This window comes from Peromyscus eremicus, chromosome 8a (assembly GCF_949786415.1).
Source record: "Peromyscus eremicus chromosome 8a, PerEre_H2_v1, whole genome shotgun sequence".
NCBI classification, from domain to species: domain Eukaryota; kingdom Metazoa; phylum Chordata; class Mammalia; order Rodentia; family Cricetidae; genus Peromyscus; species Peromyscus eremicus.
In genome coordinates, this window is record NC_081423.1 from 76,494,186 (window position 1) to 76,518,727 (window position 24,542).

Here is a 24,542-nt window from a genome sequence, read left to right on the forward strand (position 1 = left end):
GAAAAGGGGTACATAACAACAGACTCTGAGGATATCCAGAAAATCATTAGGTCATACTTCAGAAACCTGTACTCCACAAAACTGGAAAATCTAAGAAAAAAAATGAACAAATTTCTTGATAGATATGACTTACCAAATTTAAATCAAGATCAGATAAACAATTTGTTTGGCTGGAACCTCCAGCTCACTCCTGCTTGGTCTGAAAAGACCCACTCCTCTCTCTCCAAACCTCACCCTCTCAGAGAGTCTCCAACAAAGAAATGGTACCAAAAAGCCTAATACTCTTGGCGGCTGCGGCAGCTCTTCCCCTGAAGTTGCCAGTAGCCCAAGATCCCACCTAAATCTGTCAGCTTTTGTCCATACTTGGGCACAAACCCAGCTTGTGGTGGGCACGTCATCACCCCTCGCCTACAGGGTATATAAGCTCCCTGCTTTAATTCAGGAGTGTGACTTCTGCCTCTTCTTCTGCCTCTATCTCTGCAGGCTGGAGAACTCACCTGGGAGTTGCTCAAATAAACCTGTTCTTTTGCTTTTCCAGTTCGGCTTGATCTGACTTACTGCATCAGAACCTATTATTGCATTACAGAAAAACCTACTACAATTTATATGAATCTATAATCCCTGAGGAAATAAAAGCAGTCATTAAAAGTCTCACAACCAAAAAAAGCCCAGGGCCAGATGGTTCTAACACAGAATTCTACCAGACATTCAAAGAAGAGCTAATACCAATACTCTCCAAATTATTCCACAAAATAGAAACAGAGGGAACATTGCCAAATTCATTTTATGAGGCCACAGTCACCCTGGTACCCAAACCACATAAAGACTCAACAAAGAAAGAAAATTACAGACCAGTTTTACTCATGAACATAGGTTAAAGAAAACTACTCAAAAAATATTGGCAAACTGAATCCAAGAATGCATCAAGAAGATCATCCACCGTCATGTAAGCTTCATTCCAAAGATTCAGGGATGGTTCAACATATGAAAATTTGTCAATGTATCTACCATATAAACAAACTGAAAAAAATATACATGATCATCTCACTGGATACTAAAAAGCCTTTGACAAAACCTAGCACTCCTTCATTGTAAAAGTCTTATAAAAATCAGGGATACAAGGAACATACCTAAACATAATAAGAGCAATATATAGTAAGCCAATAGCTTGCTATCAACATCAAATTAAATAGAGAGAAATGTAATGCAATTCCACTAAAATCAGGGACAAGACAAGGCTGTCCACTGTCTCCTTATCTATTCAATATAATACTTGAAGTTTTAGCTAGAGCAATAAGACAACTTAAGGGAATAAAAAATGGAAAGAAAGAAGTCAAAGTACCATTATTCACAGATGATATGATAGTATACATAAGCAACCCTAAAAATTCTACCAGGGAATTCTTACAGCTGATAAACACCTTCAGTGAAGTGGCTGAATACAAAATGAACTAAAAAAAAAATCAGTAGCTCTCCTATATACAAATGATAAAAGGGCTGGGAAACAACACCCTTCACAGTAGCCACAAACAATATGAAATATCTTGGTGTAACTCTAACCAAGCAAGTGAAAGACCTGTATGACAAGAATTTCAAGTCTTTGAAAAAAGAAATTGGAGAAGATATCAAAAGATGGATAGATTTCCCATGCTCATGGATCAACAGGATTAATATAGTGAAAATGGCCATCTTACCAAAATCAATCTACAGATTCAATACAATCCCCATCAAAATTCCATCACAACTCTTTTTTTGGTTTTTCGAGACAGGGTTTCTCTGTGTAGCTTTGCACCTTTCCCGGAACTCACTCTGTAGTCCAGGCTGGCCTTGAACTCACAGAGATCTGCCTGCCTCTGCCTCCCAAGTGCTGGGATTAAAGGCATGCACCATAACTGCCCGGCTACCATCACAACTCTTTACAGACCTTGAAAGAACAATATTTAACTTCATATGGAAAAACAAAAAATGCAGGATAGTTAAAAAACAATCCTGAACAATAAAAGAACTTCTGAAAGTATCATCGTCCCTGATTTTAAGCTCTACTACAGAGTAATAGTAATAAAAACCGCATGGTGTTGGCATAAAAACAGACAGGCAGATCAATGAAATTGAATCAAAGACCCAGAAGTAAATCCACACACCTAAGGACACTTGATTTTCAACAAAGAAGCCAAAATTATACAATGGAAAAAAGAAAGCATCTCCAACAACATGGTGCTGATTTAACTGGATATCTGCATGTAGAAGAATGCAAATATGTCCATATCTATCACCCTGCACAAAACTCAAGTCCAAATGGATCAAAGACCTCAACATAAAGTCAGATAAACTGAACCTGATAGTAGAAAAAGTGGTAAATAATCTTGAAAGCATTGGCACAAGAGACAACTTCTTGAATAGAACACCAATAGTGCAGGCACTAAGATCAACAATTAATAAATGGGACCTCATGAAACTAAAAAGCTTTTGTAAGGCAAAGGACAAAACAACAGTCCACAGAATGGGAAAAGATCTTCACCAACCCCATATCTGACAGAGGGCTAATATTCAAAATATATAAAGAACTCAAGAAACTAGAAATCAAAAAACCAAATAAGCCAATTTTAAAATGGGGTACAAATCTAAACAGAATTCTCAACAGAGAAATCTCAAATGGCTGAGAATCACTTAAAGAAATGTTCCACTCACGAACTTTAGACCGACAGCTGTGGAACCTGCATGGGACCAGACTAGACCCTCTGCATATGGGAGAGAGATGTGTAGCTGGGTCTATTTCAAGGGCCCCCTGGCAATGTGATCAGGATCTATCTCTGGTGCATGAGCTGACTTTCTGGATCCCATTACCTATGGTGGGACACCTTGCTCACCCTTGAGGCGGAGGGAGGGGCTGGTACTGCCTCAACTGATTGTACCAGGCTTTGCTTCCCCCTCCCCCACACACCCTGGAAGAACTTACTCTTTTGGAGGAGGGAATAAGGGGTGAGTAAGGGGGGAAGGGGGATCAGGAGGAGGGAGAGAGGGGGCATCTATGGTTGGTATGTAAAATGAATTTTAAAAGTTTTAAATAAAAAAATTAAATTAAATTAAAAAAGAAATGTTCAACATCTTTAGCCATCAGGGAAATGCAAATCAAAATAATTCTGAGATTCCATCTTACACCTGTCAGAATGGCTAAGATCAAAATTCAAGTGGCAGCTCATGCTGGCATGGATATGGAGCAAGAGGAACACTCCCCCATTGCTGGTGGGAGTACAAACTTATACAGCCATTTTGGAAATCAATATTGTGGTTTCTTAGAAAATTGGGAATCGATCTACCTCAAGACCCAGTTATACCACTCCTGGGCGTGCACTCAAAGGACACTCCATCATACCACAAGGACACTTCTCAACTATGTTCACAGCAGCTTTATTTGTAATAGCCAGAATCTGGAAACAATCTAGATGTTCCTCAACCGAAGGATGGATATGGATGAAGAAAATGTGGTACATTTACACAATGGAGTATTATTCAGCTGTTAAAACCAATGACATCAGGAAATTTGCAGGCAAATGAATGGAACTAGAACAGATCATCCTGAGTGAGGTAACTCAAGACCCAGAAAGACAAACATGGTATGAATTCACTCATAAGTGAATATTAACCATAAAAGAAGAAAAATGCTACAACCTACAGACCTAGAGAGCTAAGTAACAAAGAAGGATCAAGGGGAGCACAGGATGCATGAATCTCACTGTGAAAGGGAAATAGAATGGACATTGCCGTGGAAAGGAGGAGGGGCCCGGAAGGGAGAATGGGGATGGGAACAGGAGGGATCAGGTTGAGGGGAGGATGGAGGGATCTGGGAGATCTGGGAGAGACAACTGGAATCTGGGAGCATCTCTGGGATGAGCTAGAAATCTAGAGCAATGGAAACTCCCAGGAATCTATGAAGGTGAGCCCAGCTAAGACTCCTAGCAATAGGAGATACAAAGCATGAACCAGCCATCTCCTATAACCAGGCAAGCCTTCCAGGGGAACGACTGGAACATCAACCCAACCACAAACCCTTCAACCTACAATTTGTCCTGCCCCAGATGTGATGGGGTAAAGATGGCACACAAATTTGGGAAGTGACCAATCAATGACGGGCACAGCTGGAGACCCATACCCTGAGAGGGAGCTCACCCCTGAGGGCCGGGACCCAGAGGTGGGACACCGCCAGAGAACCAAACACAAATGACAAAATAAAAAGTCAAGTAAATGATTCCTGATGATATTCTGATATCCTCATAGACGGGTGTCTAGCCCAACTGTCATCAGAGAGGCTTCACTCAGCAACTGATGGAAACAGATGCAGAGACCCACAGCCAAACATCAGGCAGAGCTTGGGGAATCTTGTGAAAGAGGGGGAGGAAGGATTTTAGGACCAGTGGTGTCAAGGACACAACAAGAAAACTCACAGAACCAACTAACCAGGGCTCACAGGCCAATGAAAGACCCTGTCTCATAAATCAAGGCAGACAGCACTTGAGGGACAAAACCAGAAGTTGTCTTCTGGTCTGTATATGCATGTGGACATATATAATACACACCTACACACACAGGCGCGCGCACGCACGCGCGCACGCGCGCACACACACACACACACGTTCCTGCACACACATAAACACACACTGAAAAGGGTAAACAATTGACTGGAGAGAATTTTTCAGGGTGTAGCTAACCATAAGTTGTATGTGGGACTTCCTCGTGCTGTAGTTTCTTTGAGTCCACCATGCTCCTCAGTAGCCCTAATAAAACTCATTGCTTTGCCAAGCTGGCCTTGGATGGAATTCTCTCTTTCAGTCTGTCTGTGCCCTATCTTGGATGAACAAATATTTCTTTATACCTCCCCAGAGGGGAGCTAAAGGCACAATACAAAGAGGAAATGAGAAGTCATCATTTAGAAGGTACTGAAGTGTCTCTGAGATGACAAAAAAAAAAAAAAAAAAAATACACATGGGACTAGATAGTGCCAAGGACGCCATACTGGGAAGGCCTTCCCTCCCCTCTCGGAAGGAAAAAGATCGCTGAATTCAGATAAAGTTTCTCCTACTCACCTCCCAGGTAAACTGGATTTAAACATAAAAGGAGTAATGAATGTGTCTGGTCCTTTTGAACTGCGTTACCAGGCACTCTCTGGTTGCTGGCATTTACATGGCTAACACCATTCCTAGCGTCCAGTGCAGACTTCTCCCTCCTTTTGTGACTTTGGTCATGTCTATGAGATTCCTCAGTGGATCCAGGTGCTAAAATCACTCCCCTGCTTTTAAGTCCCCTTTGCCTCTATCTTTTTGTCTTTCCTTCTCCCCTGCCACTCAGAACAATGATCTACTGCTAAAGCATTCGTTAAGGGACAGGTAATATTTCCTCTTTAATTGGGCACTCATAATTCAAGAATACGTAAGTAAACACATGAGAAGCAGCACCATTCCAGAACATGCTCTGCTTAAGAAGGGGATTCTGCTGAGCTGCGGACTGCACTCCACGCCTTCCAGAACAGCAGATGTCCTGGAGTCACCAGGGCTCACTGTTGGAAGTATCTAACATCTGAAAATAAATCCAGCATTAGGCAGCTGACCACATATGTGCCTCCGAAACTATGGCAACGGAAAGTCCTATTACCTCTGCGCCCCAATTAAAAGTGGTCTGTTGGCTGTAGTTGGCTGCTTGGTCTCCAAAACTAACACATCAAAGCAATCACATAAGCCTCAAATGTCACCATCATACAAATTGACATTTTCCACACAAGCAACTAATGAGTGGTCAAGAGCAAAGAGCATGTGGGACTGAGGTCACAGAGAAGGACTGGGTAAGTCCACTTTTGGACACTTCTCTACATGTCCCATCCACATAAGATTTGACAACTGATTGAATGCTGGAGTTGGAGGGAGAAGAATGCTAGAAATAGGAAGCTAAGTATCCAAGAGGATAAAGGGACTCAGGGCTGGGGATGTGGCTCAGTGGTTGAGTGTTGATCCTGCATGCAAAGGCCCTAGGTTCAATCCCTAGTATCCCCTCTTGCCAAAAAAAAAGAGTTTAAAAATGGAAATTTATTAAAATTTTAAAAGTAAAAGCCTAGAAGGACTTTTAGCTGAAATGAGAAAAAAATATACTTAGTGCTTCATGGAAATAAATGTACAAGGTCAGAAATGAATACATTCAAGTCCCCTCAGCTGGGGTGGACAGGTTTCTGGCATTTGCCAGGTCACCTAACATTTGAGCTCCAAGTCTAGTTAAGGGGTAGTAACTGATTGACAATATTAATGTCTTCTTGAATATGATACTTTCAAATTTGTTCTGTCTTTGGTTCTAAATCAGCAAAAATATAGAACAATTCAGCTGTTAGTGTCTTTGATGATACATATGAAGTGATTCATAAACAAATCGTTAAAAAGGTGCAACTGATAGGGTCCTATAGTTCTTTTCTTGATTTGAAAAATCCTTGGGTAATGGCAATAATTCTGCCCTCTGATAATGTTTGCTAATACTATTATTTCATGCTATTTCATAATATGAATGGGGATTTCCCAGAAAATCAGAACATGTCTATACAGGTTTGTTTATTATATCACAGGAATATGACTACAAGTAAGAGAAAGTCCAAGTCCTAACAGTTTAATCTAGTCATAAAAGAGGTGGTTAGCGACAATTCATCAGGTCACACATGTAGAGTTGAAGCTTGTTCAATTCCCTGGGCCTAATGGTCAGATGGCACCCAAATTCTAGGCAAAAAGAGTGAATGAGAAAACACCACATTCACTGGGTCGCACCTGCTGGACAGGAACTGTGATACAATGGTTAGTGCAGAACTGTCAACCTGTGAGATGGGCCTCTGAGAATGTCTGTGTGGGATTATCCTAATTACGTTAATGATGTGGGGGCACTGCTCCCTGTGAGTGGCACCTCTCCCTGGGCTTTGGATCCTGGACTGAATAAAAAGGATAATGCTAGTTGAGCCCTGGCATGTAGTATCCCATTTCTCCCTGCTCTGGACTGTGATGCAATGTGATCAGATCTCTCAAGTTCCTGCTGCTGTGTTTTCTCTTCCACGATGGACTACAACCTAGACATGTGAGCCAAACGAACCCTTTCTCCTTTAAGTTGCTTTTGTCACAGTATTTTATCAGAGCGACAGGAAAAGAAACCAAGACAGGAACCTTCTCAGTCGTTCTACCTCGCAACATCTACTTTCCTCTTCCTTAGCCAGACTTACATCACATGGTCAGATTATCTGCAAAGAAGTCTTTGGGATGTTAGTGGATACATCATGACCATGTAGCTGGAGTTATGCTAATAATAAAGAAGAGAAGTTACCTTCATCCCCTCTCCATCCAACCCACACAGATCTGGTATTTTTGTGTTAACCGCTAGGCAGCCTTCAATCTAGACTTTCAAGAAACAATCCATGCATGATCTATCATTAGAACAAAGAAACTCAAGTGAAAAGACCTGAGATCCAGCTGTGCCTCAGCCGCTTGCTCTATGACCTCCAGCGGGTAAATCTTCTATTTCTGTTTCTAATCAGCAAAATGAGAGAGTTTAAAGCAATCGTTGTAGAGGTCTATTTTAGAACCTCGTAGATATCTGAGCTGTATTGTGCTGAGCTCCTGGGCCTGAGCCCCGTCCTTTGTTCCTGGTAGACAGGGAACATTGCTGGACTGATCACTTTGGGAATCTTGTTAACTTGTTAAATAGAATAAAAATAGTTCCTTCTCTCCCCTGTAAAGAAAAGGTTGAAAGGCAATGGTAGTTCTGAGTTAATATGCATGGTCCAATTCAGCAAGGTCCCTGGGCTATTTATGATCAATATGCCTGTATGTTCCCAAGGTGAGAGGTCACCCACAGAAGTCAAAGGTGAGATACCTACCAGATGTCTGAAGGTACTAGAAATTTCTACAACCATGACTGCATCCAAACTGTTGAGAAAACTCTGGGAATGAAAGAAGTAAAGCACATGGAGCAAAGGGGGGATAGAGAAGCTTAGGACAAGGAGTTCTGGCTCAGATAACACTGTGAGAGTCACAACACAAGAGGGACTGATTATGCTTCACAACCGGGACCTGTTTCATTAGTAACAGTATTGTGACAAACTGTGGAACCCGAGAAATTTCACCCTCTGCCTCTCTTCGGGCTCTAGCAACCCATCTTCCCAGGTCTCAAATTTATTGGTGAATAGAGACTTTCAGGAGCTGCCTCGGGTTGGCTAATAAATTGGGCTTGGAAATGCGTCTGTGACTCTATATCATCCACTAAATCCTTCTGATGTTTTAATAGAGGTGGTTGGTCTCTGTTGGAAAAGATTCGCAAGAGACTGCTGAAGATAGATGAAACAATATGTGCCCCTTTCCCATGGAAATCCCACAGGCTAGAACTAGATCGACGGAGGAGTCTGAGAGATCACTGAGGTTTCTGGAAAGAAAAGAGCAAGATGTCAGAGACGTTTAGGGGCACACCAGAGAAGGAGAAACAAAAAAAAATTCATCTGGATCCAAAAAAGGCTCACAAGAGTAAAGAGGATACAGAGTTCAAAGCTTTCACCAAAATAAAGCCATAAGAATTTCAGAAAAATACATATGAGGAAATAAGAATGGCACAAAAACCAGAGAGGTTTTCGTATGTGTATGTGTATTTAATGGATCAGATTTCAATACCATAATTTAGTGGTAAAGCCTTGAAGATGCTCAAGTTTCCAGTCTGTCACTCTAATTAATAAATTACCATGTCAGTCGGGTGGTGGTGGTGGTGGTGCATGCCTTTAATTCCAGCACTGGGGAGGCAGAGCCAGGCGGATCTCTGTGAGTTCAAGGCCAGCCTGGTCTACAGAGCAAGATCCAGGACAGGTACCAAAACTACACAGAGAAACCCTGTCTGAAACAAAACAAAACAAACAAAAAAGTTACCATGTCAAATAACTTCAGCTATAAGATATTTATCAGAGATAAAGTATCTAATTATTTCTTAAATTATTTGTTTATAGCAATAAAGCCATAGCCTCTGTATATTAATTACTTTTTATGCATATTCAATAACTCATAATCTATTTAATGAGCACTTAGAATAGTAGTAATAGTAATATTGTTTCCATTTGCCATAAAAATCTGACAGTTGATTGGTTTTTGTTTTGTTTTTCTTTCTAACGGTGTCTCACCATGTAACTATGGATAGCCCAGAATTTGTATATAGACCAGGCTAGCCTGGAACTCACAGAGATCTGCCTTTCTCTGTCTCCAGAATGCTGGGATTAAAAGCATATCCAGGCAACATGAGAGTTTTGCCTCTCAGTCTTTGAAATAGTAAGATGAAAGATGAGTTACAAGCTTAGAAAAAAAATTAAATTATATCTCAGATAAAGGCATACTCGTTGAAAATGTAAAGCGCATCTTCAATAAGAAAAGACAAGTAGTCTAACACAGCAAAGCAAAAAAACAGTCACTCCTGACTGAAGGACTTATTTGACAATGTAAACATGCAGCAGACATGAGAACCCTCAAATATGCACACCCCAGAGGTTCTGGGATGCAGAGACACACACTTTCCCTTCCCTAGGCCCAACTTTGGGTCAGAAAATCAATTTTGATACACTATCATTTTATAGAAAATTTTTACCTCACCTCACTCTGCCCCAAATCACATACACAAATATAAAATTCATGGTAAAGCACTCGCTAGGCAAGCATGAGGACCTGAGTTCGGATTCACAACCCCCACATAAAAAGCTAAGTGTTGTATTTGCAGGGGAGGTAGGGACAGGAGGATCCCTGTCAATCACTGGCCATCTCCTCTTGCTGAATCGGTGAGCTACAGGTTCAGTGAGAGACCCTGTTTGAGAAATAAGACAGAGAGCAATAGAGAAAGACACCCAACACCCAACATCGGCCTCTGTTCTCCACACACAAACAGACATGCACATGTATATACACACAAATACATGTGTGCAGACACAAATACGCACATGCATATAACACACATATAAGACATACATAAGAAAACTATAGAGGAACATTAAGTACCATTTGGCCAAGTTTTTAAGAAAGTAAAAAAAAAAAATGCTTGTCGAGTTGCCTACAAATATTTGAACTCCTGTCATTAGAGAGCTGTTCTTTTGGCTTAGAGACTTCCCAAGAAAAAGTGAATCAATGTGTGAGAAATAACCCTGCAAATCTGTAATTAGTTGTAACCTTACATAGATAAATCATAATAGCAACCTCATAGCCTCATACTGAGTTCTGCTGCTTACAAGATACGGTGGCAAAGATCTGTTTAATCTTGTCAGTAACTCTTAAAATAAAAAGGAATGTGATTCAAATTTTATAGATACAGCTTCAGTTAGTCGAGTTCAGGTTTTTAAAATCCAAAACCTAAACATTGTTCCAGAGTCCTAGGCTGCACATAGTCTTAAGGCGGCATTCTGGCAGGGGGTGTTAGAATAAGAGAATGAGGCCATCAAAGTAAGAGTGTTGCAATAAAATCAAATGGTAAATAAATAACAACAAAAAGCACAATGCTACAGGAGTAGTCAAGGAAACTAAAGACATTAAATGTAGAGATTGCATTTAACATGTATTTAATTTTAATGTGTTTAATTTAGAAGCTAAAGTATATTGAGGTGCCTCTACACACATAGCATGGCCAAAATCCACTACATCAACACCAAGAAGTGCTGGCAAGGATATGGAATAATGGGAACTCTCATTTCCTGCTGATGGGAATGTGAAATGCATAGCCACCCTGGAAAACAGTTTGGCAGGTTCTTATGAAACAAAACACATTCTTACAAATGATCCAGCAATTGTGCTCTTTGCTATTCATCCAAATGAATTGAAAACACACGTATAAACACACACACACACACACACACACACACACACACACACACATCTGTGCTTGCACATTTCTAACAGCTAATGAGATTGCCAGAACTCAAAAGCAACCAAGATGCCCTTCAGTAAGTTAGTGAATGTATATTGTGGTAAATGTGGTTAAGACCTCAAAGGCTGCCTCTCTGGTGACAGCCTCAAATTAAACCATCATTAGTTGACTACTGCCACAAGTTCTGTCTCCATTGCCCTAGCACGTCTTGCAGGTGGGATAGCTGATAGGTAGAAGGTTTTGTGGCTGGGTTGGTGTCCCAGTCCCATCTCTGGAAGCCTTGCCTGATTACAGAGGATGGCTGGTTCAGGCTCCAAATCTTCCATTTCTAGAAGTCCTCACTAGGGTCACCCTGGTAGAATCCTTGCCTCCTCTGGCCTTGATATGAGGATTTGTGCTGTGTCTTAGTGTCTCTTGTAATGCTGTGTTCAGTGTTCAGTGGATATTCCTGGGAGGCCTGCTCTTTTCTGAAGGGAACCCGAGATAAAGTGGATCTGGAAGGGTGGAGGCAGCGGGGGTTGGGAGGAGTGGAAAGAGGGGAAACTGTGGTCGAGATGTATTGAAGGGGGAAAAAAAGACCTAAAAGGAGCCTGGTAGTGATAGCACATATCTTTAATCTCAGCACTTGGGAGTCAGAGGCAGGCAGATCTCTGAGTTCAAGGCCAGCCTAGTCTACAGAGCAAGTTCCATTATAGCCAGGGATACACAGAGAAACCCTGTCTCAAAAAATAAAATAAAATAAAATGAGTGAGCAAACCATGGAAGGCACAGAGGAGCCACCAGTACATGTTGTTAAATGAAAGAAACCAAGCTGAAAAGGGAGGTACTGCAGGATCCTTTTTTTGTTGTTATTGTTACAAAGAAAAAACTGTAATGATAATGATATATATGTATATATATGCATATATATGTGTGTGTATACATATATATATGTATGTATATATATATATAGTGGTTGCCAGAAGAATGAATAGGCAGAACACACGGGTTTTGAGAACAATGAAACTATTCTGTCTGATACTACAATGGTGGACACTCGTCATCATATATTTGTTAAAACTGGCAGAATGTGTTAAAGCGAAATGACCCTGACTTAGTTAAAGTTTCTATTGCTCTGATGAAACACCATGACCAAGACAACCTGGGGAGGAAAGGGTTTATTTCAGCTTACACTTCCAGATGACAGTCATCCCTGAGGGAAGTCAAGGCCGAAACTCAAACTGGACAGGAACCTGGAGGCAGGAGCTGCTGCAGAGGTCACGGAGGAGTGCTGCCTACTGGCTTGCTCCCCATGACTTACTCAGCCTGCTTTCTTATAGAACCCAAGACCACCAGGACAGGGTTGGCCCCACCCTAGATAGACTGTGCCCTCCCACATCAACTACCAATTAAGAAAATATCCTATGGCTTGACTACAGCTCCATCTTATGGAGGCATTTTCTTAATTGAGGCTCCCTCTTCTCAAATGATTTTAGCTTGTGTCAAGTTGACATAAAAACTATCTAGACCCCTAATGTAAATGATGGACTTGGAGTGCTGATATGTCAGTACAGGTCTATCTGTTAAACCACAAGTACAGCTCAGTGCCAGGCAACCATAACAGGACAGTTGTTGATGTGATACTACGGGAGCACAAAGGGGGATGGGGGGGGGGGGGACTCTACACACTGTGAATATAAACCGCTCCAAAAACCTAAAGTTTATTCATTTAAAATTTATTTACTGATCTACAGATAAACATAGATGTTTCTATATTTATCTACAACCAAACATCTCAATTTTACCAAAGAAAGAGGCCTGGCAAGACTTCCAGTGGAGAGATTAGGACACCAACCCAGACACAAAACCTTTGACCTACAATTTGTTTTGCCTACAAGATGTGCTGGGGTAAAGGTGGCGCAGAAATTGGAGGAGTGGTCAACCAATGACTGGTCCAGCTTGAGACCCATGTCACAAGAGGAAGCCCACATCTGACACTGTCTGGAGAGGCTGGATACCCCAGAGACCTAGGATAGAAGCAAACACGACAGGCAAAAAAAAAAGTCAATGAAATGATTCCTAATGATAGTCTGCTATAGTCATAGACAGGAGCCTAGCATAATCGTCATCAGAGAAGCTTCACCCAGCAACTGATGGGAACAGATGCAGACCCACAGCCAAACATTAAGTGGAGCCAAACATTAGGAAGTCCTGCAGGAGGTGGGAGCGGGGCATTGTAGAAGCCAGAGGGGTCAAGGGCAGTACAAGAAAACTCACAGAATCAACTAACCTGGGCTCATGGGGACTCACAGAGGCTGAACCAACAATCAGAGAGCCTGCATGGGACTGACCTAGGTTCTCTGTATATATGCTACAGTTGTATAGCTTGGTCCTCTTATGGGACTCGAAACAATGGGAGCAGGGACTGTCCCTGGCTCTTTTACCTGCTTTTGGGACCCTTTTCCTCCTACTGGGTTACCTTATTCAGCCTTAATATGAGGGGAGATGCCTAGTCTTACTGCAACTTGATATGCCATGTTTGGTTGATATCCCTGGGAGGCCTGCCCTTTTCGGAAGGGAAACAGAGGAGAAGTAGGTGGCAGGGAGGTGGAGGGGGAACTGAGAGGAGAGGAGGGAGGGGAAACTGCAGTCGGGATGTATATATGAGAGAATAATAAATTTTAAAAAAGTAAAGAAAGAGCTCTGGAGATTCTGAGCCTCTATTTATGGCAAGCATTTGTGGTTGCTAGGGTTACTGGGCATCTCCCTATTGTGCTTTGCCCTCCCCCTTAGTTTACATTCCAGTGATTGCATTCCCTTTTCTACAAGTTCACTTTGGCTCTTCTGCTTCAGTATTTTCCTATAGTCTCACTTTATTCTATTACATCCTTGACGATTTGAAGTATGCAGTAGTCCCTCCCTCTTACCTACAGTTTAGTTTCTATGGTTTCAGCTATCCATGGTCAAAACTGGTCTGAAAATAAATTTGTGGAAAATTCCAGAAATTAAAGACCTGTAAGTTTCCAATTGCATGCTATTCTGATTATTATAATGAACACTTACTTATACTTTCCTGGATCATTCTACCTGTGGTGTAAATCATCCCTTTGTCCAGAGTATCCACACTGTAGATACTACCCACTCATCCATTACTTAGTAACTAGTCATCCGATTGGTTGGCAGTGTAGCACAGTGCTTTTGTTCAGGTAGACATAATAATGGTAACAAAATGCAAGAGCACCACAGCTGGAAAAAAGACTCTGTAAAGTGCTTGCAATTAAGTGAAAAGGTGAAAGTATACCAGCAAAGATGGAGACCACAGTCACATAAATTTTATCATAGAATATTGTTATAATTATTCACTTTTAGTTATTATATACTGTCCCTAATTTACAAATTAAACATTACCATACATGTGTGTATAGGAAAAATTACGCTATAGAGAGGGTTTGGTGTTATTTACTGTTATTCTTTATAGAGGAGAGACTAGTGTACTTATTTCATGGCCTACATTTAATAGCTCTGTTTTTGAAAGCTCAGCAGACTCCAGCTTTGCTGTGTCTTTTGCCTATTGAGTCTTAGCCATGGTGGCTGATTTTCTCATTGTAATTTTGTTTTCTTTAGTTCAACTCTAGTGGGGCTCTTTCTATGGGAATAGCAAATGGCCTGAGTTAAGGGTCCAGTTAGCTCTCAAAAGTAGTTCATTGTTTCTTCACTGGCCTGGAATCCGTGGTGTATTCATCTTTCATCTTAGGAGGCCCTAAGACTACACAGGTAGCATGCTTTGGAATCCCAAGCATGTATGGAGAGCTGGATATAAATGAATATGATTCTATATGCTGAAAGACAAATTCGCTCCCACCTGAAACTCAGAAAGAGACACATAAGTCTCCCTACAGTGCCCCTGCCGGACGTAGGTTCTTAACCATTTTACCTTTTCTCAAAGGTATAGTAGCCTCCTGGGTGCCCTAGCTTTTCTCAGAGGCCCCAATTTTAGCACCCTGCCACACAGAGACCAAAGATCCACCTTCCTCTATGTGAATTTAAAACCCAAATCACGTATTTAACACTAAACTCCAACTTCTGTGAGCTTACTGTACCATCATCTCCACACTTCAGCTCCCTTGGGCAGCTCCTGGGCTTTCCCCTCTAATGAATAAGCATTTAAAAGGATGTTTCTTCTGGTTCTATTTTGTCATTTCCTATGATAATGCATAAGAATTATGAATAACATTAGGAGCTAATATCTTATGAAAAATGCTAGTGAACCTATATCGGTATTCGATAAACAAGCATCTGACGTTATAGTTGCTGACTATTCTAACATACATTTGAGTTTATCCATAATGTATGGCTACTGAACACTTTTTTCATGCCATTGTGAGAACAGGTGCAAAAAATCAAGAGTAAAATCTGTTGATGAAAAAAATAAAGTGCAAGGCTGTTCATACATATGGTCTATTTAGCATCTCTGGGTGGTTTCTAGCATACAGGGTTACAGTGGCAGTAGAAATGGGCCACTGGTCACATTGCAGGCATCATTCCTTTTATCCTTTTAATCCTCATCCCGACCCAGAAGGTAACCATACTCCCATTTCACAAAGGAGTCAACTGAGACCCAAAGAAGTTAAGCAAGTTTCTCAAGGTCACACATCTAATGCTGTCTGACCTTGAAGGCCACTTTTTTTTTTATCTCTTATTACCTCTCTGAAGAGCCAGCCTAGTTCCTCTACTGTATCTAAAAAGAGCCTACATCTTGTGAAGAGTTTATACTAGGGATCCCTCTGAGTATCCTCTTTCCAGAGCATTCTAAAAGATCAGTACTTCTGGCAAGCTTCCATTATTAATTATAAGGGTGACTGGTGAGCCAAAGAATTATGAAGGCTGAATGTGGCTTGACATCACCTTTGGGGAAACCATCAAGAATCCTTGAATAGCCACCTTGTGTCTGAACCATTCAGAAAAGGAGAAAAGGAGACCTTCCCTCCCCAGGCAGCCAAACTTATTTATCCAAGGGTGGGTCAGCAGAAGGTCCCAAGGATAGGCTCTGCCTGAAGTCTGCAGGAGAATGTGGAGACAGGAGAGGTTAATGTTCATGCTGAGGCATCATGAAACCAGCCACAGTGAGTTAGAAACTGGCCCAAGGCCAAACACAAAATACAGCCATAATTGGAGCCTTCCCAAGTAGAAAAAGGTTATTAGTGGGATCACATTAATCACAATGATTAATGCTGAGACCCAAGCTTTCTATTATGTAAAAGACCCAAAAAAGAGGTATACTGACAGGAGGGTAGGGTTCCAATTTTGCAAAATATAGTGAACCAAGGATAGTAAATATTTAGGATGCACTTTGAAAATCCAAAACCTGGTATCACAAGCATCACACTCAAGCTGTTCATACAAAGAGCTTTGCCAGAAAGCACAGGTGCTCACGGGTGCCCATCAGAAGGCATGCCGTAGCCCCTGAGTACTGTCAGGGCAGCCAGGCCAAAATACAGGATGGGAGTGGGGAAGGGGAGAATAAGCTAAGAACAGGTACCTTGCTGTCTGTGATCGTCTTGGAGCTCACAGCCCACCAAGGGCAGTTCCCAAGAGGGATTATCTGGGAGCTCCGAGGCCCTTAAAAATCCCCCACTCAGTTTTCTTTAAGAGGCTGGACACTGGAGGTTTGACCATGCTCCGGTGAGTATACAGGCAACACAAATTGGAGTTGGTATTGTTTTTCTGGGAGTTGGGGGGGGGGGGGGTAGGAGGACACAAGGGCAGAGGGTCAATCTGAGAGGAATGAGAAGCAAGTATGATCAGGGTGCATTGTATGAATTCCCAAATAAGGGCAGTGGTGGCACACCCCTTTAATCCCAGTACTCAGGAGGCAGAACCAAGCAGATCTCTGTTAGTTCTTGGCCAGCCTGGTCTACAGAGTGAGTTCCAGGACAGGCTCTAACGCTACACAAAGAAATCCTGCCTCAAAGAAAAGAAAAGAAAAGAAAAAATTGGGGGAGGGGTGGGGAGAAATTTTCAAACAATTAATAAAAATACTATGTTTGGGGGAAGAAATATTAAAAAAAATTATCCTCCATCCCATTGTGGCAGATGGACAGTGCTAACAGAAGAAGTTGGGAAACTATTATTACACTGTTGAATCACAGTGAAAGTGCTTAGACCTTCTCCCTGAAACCGACCTGGATGTGGAGTGAGAAGTGAAGAGTCAGAAGATTGAAGGTGGAGGAAGTGAGAAAGCCAGCTCGGGAGGCTTCTGTGGCCTGGCCGTCACCATAGACAGGAAGTTAAGCCATGGGTGGAGAATGGACAAGCATACCCTTGCTTGGCCCTCTTCACCCATTAAATAGCTATAAAACTGTGGCCAGATGTGGGAGGAGATAGCCAGAGGTTCCAGAAGACAAAAGAAGTGAAAACAAATGGGGAAAATATTAATTTTAGGAAAGTGACTTGTTCCAAAAGAAAATAAAATGGTACACTCTCAGTCCAGAATGAAGAACACTAAAGAGTATGCCAAAAACAGCAAATGGGAGTTTTTCTATACTTACATAATGCTGGAATTCTATCAAGAGGGTGCAAGAGATGTAGAATTCTCATCTCCCCATAATAAGTCTTGTCTAAAAATGATCAATGAAGAGAGAGCGTGGTAGCCATATTTCTTAGAAACCCAGAAGTAAATACCAAGCGAAAACAGTTAAAAACAGAGTGCCTCTGGAGAGATGGAGGGAGGCAATGAAACCAGGGCAGACTGGGCATTTTTTAAGTAAGTCTTTCAACATTACTTAACTTTTTTTAAAGTATAGAAATATACCTCTTCAACAAAAATAAAAATACTCTTAAAAAGTAAGGCTTCGTAGACTCTTTCTCTTCTATCTAGTAGTTTTTAATTATAATAATAAATTTGGGTTAGATGATGGAAACCTGACATGTTTCACATGAGAGGTGAAAGTCATTACCACTACCCCAAAGTCACCCAAACTAGTATGGTAAGAAGTACAGTTAAAACCTGAAAGGAAATGTATGCACCACGGTCACAGTACCCTGGGCATGGCTTTCCTGAACGCAAGTCCTCCAGGGGCTCCACATTGCACTGCCAAGCCCCTCCCCACCATTAACTCTCTGTCCTTACATCCTACCCTCAACACTCCTTATGTCCCCCACACTGTCGTCATAGCTCCTCAAACCTGGCACACTCCCACCCCACCCTCTGCACTAGCAGGGGCCTCCCCCTAGGATATCTTCTCTCAGAAATCCACGTGCACCATCACTCCTTTTTATCCAGACCTTAGATGAGGTCTACCCTAATCACCCGATGTGAATTCTACTCCTTCCAAGCACTCCCCAGGCCCTTTTACTCTGCCTTCTGGTTCTCCAGAGTATCCAATACTATCTACCTCACTACACAACTTACTCATTTCTTCAGTGTATTAACTGTCTCCTTCAAGAAGACTGGGGGTGTAAGTCTCAAAGGAGGTGCTTTGTTCTGTTGTTGTTGTTGTTGTTGTTGTTGACACAGAAGAGTCAACAAATGTTCCAGCAAAGTGAAGTCTTTTGGGCATCCCCATATTCCTACACACCACTCAATTCCTTCTGCAGTATCCACTGGCCATATTCCTACACACCAGTGGTTCAGTTCCTTCTGCAGTATCCACTGGCCTGAGGACAATGCAGTTGACCTTTCACCTGAGCCAGAGCCTGAAGGGTAGTCATTGTGGCCGGCAGACTGGGCCTCTGATTAAAAGAGAAGTGTGCACTGACAGGACTCTGAGAGCAGTGCTCTGAGGAGAATCCAGATGAGCAACCACATCACCCATTCCACAGTGTGTCGCCTACCTTGGGGAGTGTTGACATAATTAGAAACTACAAGCACCAGGGGCTAGTTCACCTAGACAGAAGAGCACTTTACTGGGCTTCAGGAGGTGCTGAATGAGCATTACGGCAAGGTGGGCCCATCAGTGGAATGCAGAAACAGAAATAAGGAACTGCTGCCCTAGTCTATAACAAAATGTCACTGGCTGGGTGGCTTGTCAGCAACAGAAATTCCTTGTTAACAGTTCCGGAGGCTGGGATGTTTAAGATTAAGGTGTCAGCAAATTCAGTGTCAGGTAGGGACCTGATTCATAGACCACAATCTTCTCACTGTGGTCTCCCAAATCAGAAAAGGGAGAGGAGCACTTGGGCTACTTTTATGAAAGGACACTGGTCTCATTCATAAATGTTCCCCCTCATGACCTCATCTCTCTCACAAGCTCCACCTCCTAATATCATCACACTGAGCATTCAGATTCAACTTACGAATTTTGAGAGACATGAACATTCAGCCCACAACACAAGCCAAGGACAGTGAACATTCAGAAGAAAGGAACCTTCTGAGGTGTGGGGTCTAAGGAGGCAGAGGCCAGGACAGGGCCAGGGCTGGAGGTCTCCATCCAGACACAGGCCAGATGGAAAAGCAAGCTAAGGAGGTAGAGCCAAGACCACAACACCAAGGCACAGAAGAGAAAAGCCTTTACAGAGCCCCAGGGATCCCATTTTTTAAAGTGACAAGTACTGTTGTAGAATATTATTATAAGGTGTGTTACTTTTGATTATGCCGCATTTATTTAACTCTGTGAAGCTGTGTTACTGTGCCTGTCTAAAACACCCAGTGGTCCAATAAAGATCCAAACAACCAATAGCAAGACAGGAGAGAGGGTAGGTGGGGATGGCAGGCAGAGAGTATATATAGGAGAAATCTTGGATGAAAGGAAAAAAAGGAGGAGCCAGAGAAGGAGGAGGATTCCAGGGGCCAGCCACCCAGCTACACAGCAAGTCACGAGAGTAAGATTTACAAAAGTAAGAGAACCAGAAAAGCCCAGAGGCAAAAAGTAAATGGGATAATTTAAATTAAGAAAAGCTGGCTAGAAACTAAGCCAAGCTAAAGCCAGGCATTCATAATTAAGAATAAGCCTCCATGCGTGATTTATTTGGGAGCTGAGTGGCAAGCCCCTTAAAAAGAGTAAAAAACAACATTTTGGTGTCCAACATGGCACTCCAATTTTCACAGGGCCTGAGAACTCACGGGGGGGGGGGGGGGGATATTGTTCATTTAAAGGGCACTGCTGTTTAGCTGGCAGCACTAAATAAAAATGGCAAGTTGAGTAAAAACTTCAAGCTAAGTAAAAACGGCCTGTGGCAACACAGGTACTGGCTTCCACAACTAGGAAGGTTGAAGGCAGTTTTCAGTCACGGACCTCTGACCAGGCCGTGAGCTTGGCCTTCCCAACCTGAGAAGTGGGTGGAGCCAGCTAAGAGTTGCTTGTGGATAATCCAGTTGTAGGTTAGCAGTTTAAAAGTTTGCTCGTGCGGTCAAAAAAAGACTAGAGACACACAGTAAAAGAGATTCAGATGGAAAAACCTCTAAACAGGTTACAGTGTGTTTAACAATGTGCATAGGCTTAAGAAAAGGAAAGGGGTATAGAAAAAAATAGTTTATAAAATAAAGTCTTTAAAGAGAGAGTAAAAGAAAAAAAAAACAGCCACATAAGATGGGAAATACACAGGAAGACTGGATCCTGTATGTTATTGTGCTGATTTTGAATTTTTTGATTGTTGGAAAGCAAAGGACAGCTGCAAAGGGACCTAGAATGTGAAAGAGGGACTGTTGAAATAAATGAGCCTGTATATTTTAGGAAAGCCTTAACTTTTAAGGAGTCAAAAAATATATTTGCCAAGTGGAAATCAAAAATGCTTTGGAGTTTTGTTCCCACAGGAGATGAGAGGCTGTGGATTCCTTCAGGGTTAATATGGATCAGATTCGAACAGGTGAGACCTCCTGAATCTTGACAGGTGATATCTGTCAGCAAAGGTTACTGCTGGTCTTCCCAGGACTTAGTCATTATCTCAAATTTTTCTCTCTGGAACCCTAACGATACTTCATCCACAGACAGCAAGAAGCAGTGTGGAGAAAACTATGCCCACATTCCCAAGAGTTAGGGGATGTGGGTGGTTTTTGGTTATCTGGTGGGTTATGGATGTTTGTTATCATTTAGGGGAATATAGAATATTGATACAAATTTGAAGTTATTTTTGTTACACTGTATATATGTTTCTCTTCTTGTTTAAAGGATTTTTGTATATTGATAAAATTTAAGATTTTTTTTGGTGGTTTTTTTTTTCAAAATATTGTATGAATGTTTCTATTTTGTTTGAGGTATTGTGCCTATGCAGTTCATTTGGAAATGTAGGGTAAAGTACTAGTGTTTGAAAGCTATTATTATAAACTATATAGGAAAATCAAGAACATAGGTTAGTGGTTAATCATTTATAACAATCAAATTTGGAGATATGTTAGGTATGTTTTCTAGGTTAAATAGATATATTTTAGATAAATTAGATGGTCTTCAAACCTTTCAAAGACCTACAGAATATGGCATTTAAAATGTTTTGTTAACTTAAAGTTTTTCATGACAATGAGACACGTCTGCTCCTGGCAGCACCAGTTTTCTTCAGAGAAGATGATGGGCATTGAAGAAACTCCTTATGAAGTTTGCTTTTATTGTGACAAGGTTAGCCACTGGGCTTTTGCCTTGATTGCTTGACTGTGTGCTGTGCACACTAGATATGCAGGACCCACAGGAAAGTAACTGTTGAACTTTGCCAAAACAAGGCAGGACAGTCCTTCAAAATTTCTACTTCACAGAAGAGTCTGCCAGATATTCTGCAGGACACAGGGGAAAATGACTGATGAACTTTGCTGAAACAAGGCAGGACAGTCCAAAATTCCTGCTTCATAGAAAAGTCTGCCAGGTACTCTAGACCTGTAGGCTGAAGATGGATATCCCAACGTTGCAAAGGAATGTTGCCAAATGTCTGCCAAATGCCTCTGTTGTTAGATAATATTACATCCTTCTGGGTCTTTGATGGAGTTGAAGACTAGATAGTTATAACTGCAGTTTCCCTTAGTTATGGTAGAAAGTAAATTAGGTGTAAAATTTTGGATTCACTAAGATAGGATAGATAATGCATTATTTTCTCTAAATATGCTAACTACAAATAGACAGAATATTATGAATATAATCCTTGCTTGATAATTGTTATTGTATATAGTCTTACTATATTTAAGTTAAAACCCTTTCATTTTTATTTGGGCAAAAAGGGAGAAATGCTGTAGAATATTATTTTTAGGTGTTTATTACTTTTGTTTATGTTGCATTTGTTTAACTCTGTGACCCTGTGTTACTTTGCCTGTCTAAAAATACCTGACTGGTCTAATAAAGAACTGACTGGCCAATAGCAAGACAGGAGAGAGAGATAGGTGGGGCTGGCAGGCAGAGAGAATATCTAGAAGGAGAAATCTGAGAGAAAGAAGGAAGAAAGAAATGGAGGTGAAAGAGGAGGCAGCCAAAGAAGGAGGAGGATTCCAGGGGCCACCCACCCACCCACACAGCCAGACACGAAATAAGAAGGAAAGAAAAGGCATACAGAAATAGAGAATCAGAAAAGCCCAGAGGCAAAAGGTAGATTTTTCTTAATTTAAGTTAAGAAAAGCTGGCTAGCAACTAAACCAAGCTAAGGCTGGGCATTTACAATTACGAATAAGCCTCCATGTGTGATTTATTTGGGAGCTGGGTGGCAGCCCCCCCCCCAAAAAAAAAACAAAGACCAAAGACCAACCAACAACATTCTGGCATTCTAACATGGGCTGTATTTCTATAGAGCCTAAGGGAGCAAAATTCCCTTTCAGCCTAACTGTTGCTGGTAAGTGGCAGATTGCATTTGCTGATTCGGACTGTCATGCCTTAAAAGGCAGCTACAGTTAAATAAAAGAACAAGAAAGTATTGTTGAGAGTTTGAGTCTCTCTGGATTCGGGGGGGAAGAGTCCCTGAAGAAGCAGCTAGCATCATTGTCCCTGAATTGACAGAGGTCCTGAGCCTATCTGGTCCACAGTAAGGCACCAGCCTGTGATGCAAGGTGAGCTCAAGGCCTTGAAGGATGTGTGCTAGACATGACAGGCAAGTTTTTTTTCTGAAAGAAAAAAAGAGTTGAAAATTGATTTTGGTCAACAAAATATCTTTTCAACATCACATGATGATGTGATGATTTTTAGAGGAACTTCTTATGATATAAATTACCTCTGAGAGCCATGGCACAACTTTAAATATCCGAGTATGTTAATTTCTTTAAGCTAGTCAAGCAAGAACACAAGTAGGAAGGACTGTACAGTGTTTGCACCCTGCCTGATGTTGAAAGTCATACAAAATAGGTGCACTGCCCAGAAAGAAGAGGATGAACTCTTCAGAACTCTGCAAAGGGAAGAGAGCCTCTTTCTTGGGCCTTTGAGGACCAATTCTTGACTCTAATGATTACTAGACATGCATAAAACACCTGAAGAGATATAGATAGATAGATAGATAGATAGATAGATAGATAGATAGATAGATAGACAGATAGAAGATAGAAGTCAGACAAATGAGATAGATGATAGATAAATGAGATGATAGATAGATAGATAGATAGATAGATAGATAGATAGATAGATAGATGATAGATAGATAGATAGATAGATAGATAGATAGATAGATAGATAGATGATAGATAGAGGACAAATGAGATAGATGATAGGTAGATAACAGACAGACAAATTAGATAGATAAAAGACAAATGAGATGATAGAAAGATAGGTAATAGACAGACAAATGAGATAAATAGATAATAGATACTGTTGTTAACTGGCAATTATTTGTATATATTTATGAGATGTGATATGTCCTGATTTGCAGAATGATTAAATCAGTCTAACTAATGCCTACAATTTCATATCCCCTCCTAACCTACTTGGGCTTTTTGTTGTTGACGATGATGTTCTATTACCTTAGCAATTTGAAATATCCAATACATTATATTAACTGACATCACCATGCTATCAACAGACCACACAAACATATTCTAACAGAAACTGGGTATCTTTGGACCAACATTCTTTAACGTGAAATTTAGTGAAGACAACAAAATAATTTGCTAAGAATGCCTAAGCTCCTTCCTGTATGTGGGGATATAAAGTGGATTATCCTGTCAACACACCAAACGACAGAGAATACGTAGGAGACTCTTTAATATACAGCACATTAAACTAGTGGAAGTTGTCAAGCAAATCTGCCCCGAATCTTTCTGTTGTATTGGTGTTGGCAAATGTTGCTTCTTACCTACTTTTTTGCCTCTGCTGCCACTTGATATTTGATTTTTAAGCACAGAAGATTTGTCATTTGTCTGAGGCCTTTCAGACTCCACATTCTGTTCTGAGCATGACTAAATGATGCTGAGGGCTCATAGAACACGTAATTTTTCAGTTCTTTGGAAAACAAGTTCCCGTCCAATTTTCCACGGCATCTTTGACCTAAGTCAAGTCATCATCTTGACTAGTGGATACATTTCCCCAAATTCTCAGATCTGCACTTCCACACCATTCCGTCACTTGCTGTCCCGTGTGTTGTTACTCTTACGAAGTGATGGAAGCTGTGTTTCTGTATGCAAGGTGACTCTCAGGAGCTTCAGGTGCCAATGACAAAGATGAAAGGACAGTAAAGACACCCGGGGAAGTCATGGTTCTGGCTGGGGTGCCAAGTGCTGACAACGTTCAGAGGGAATGTCAAAGTTAGCCCCATCTATATTCTAGAAGACTCTGTCGTGT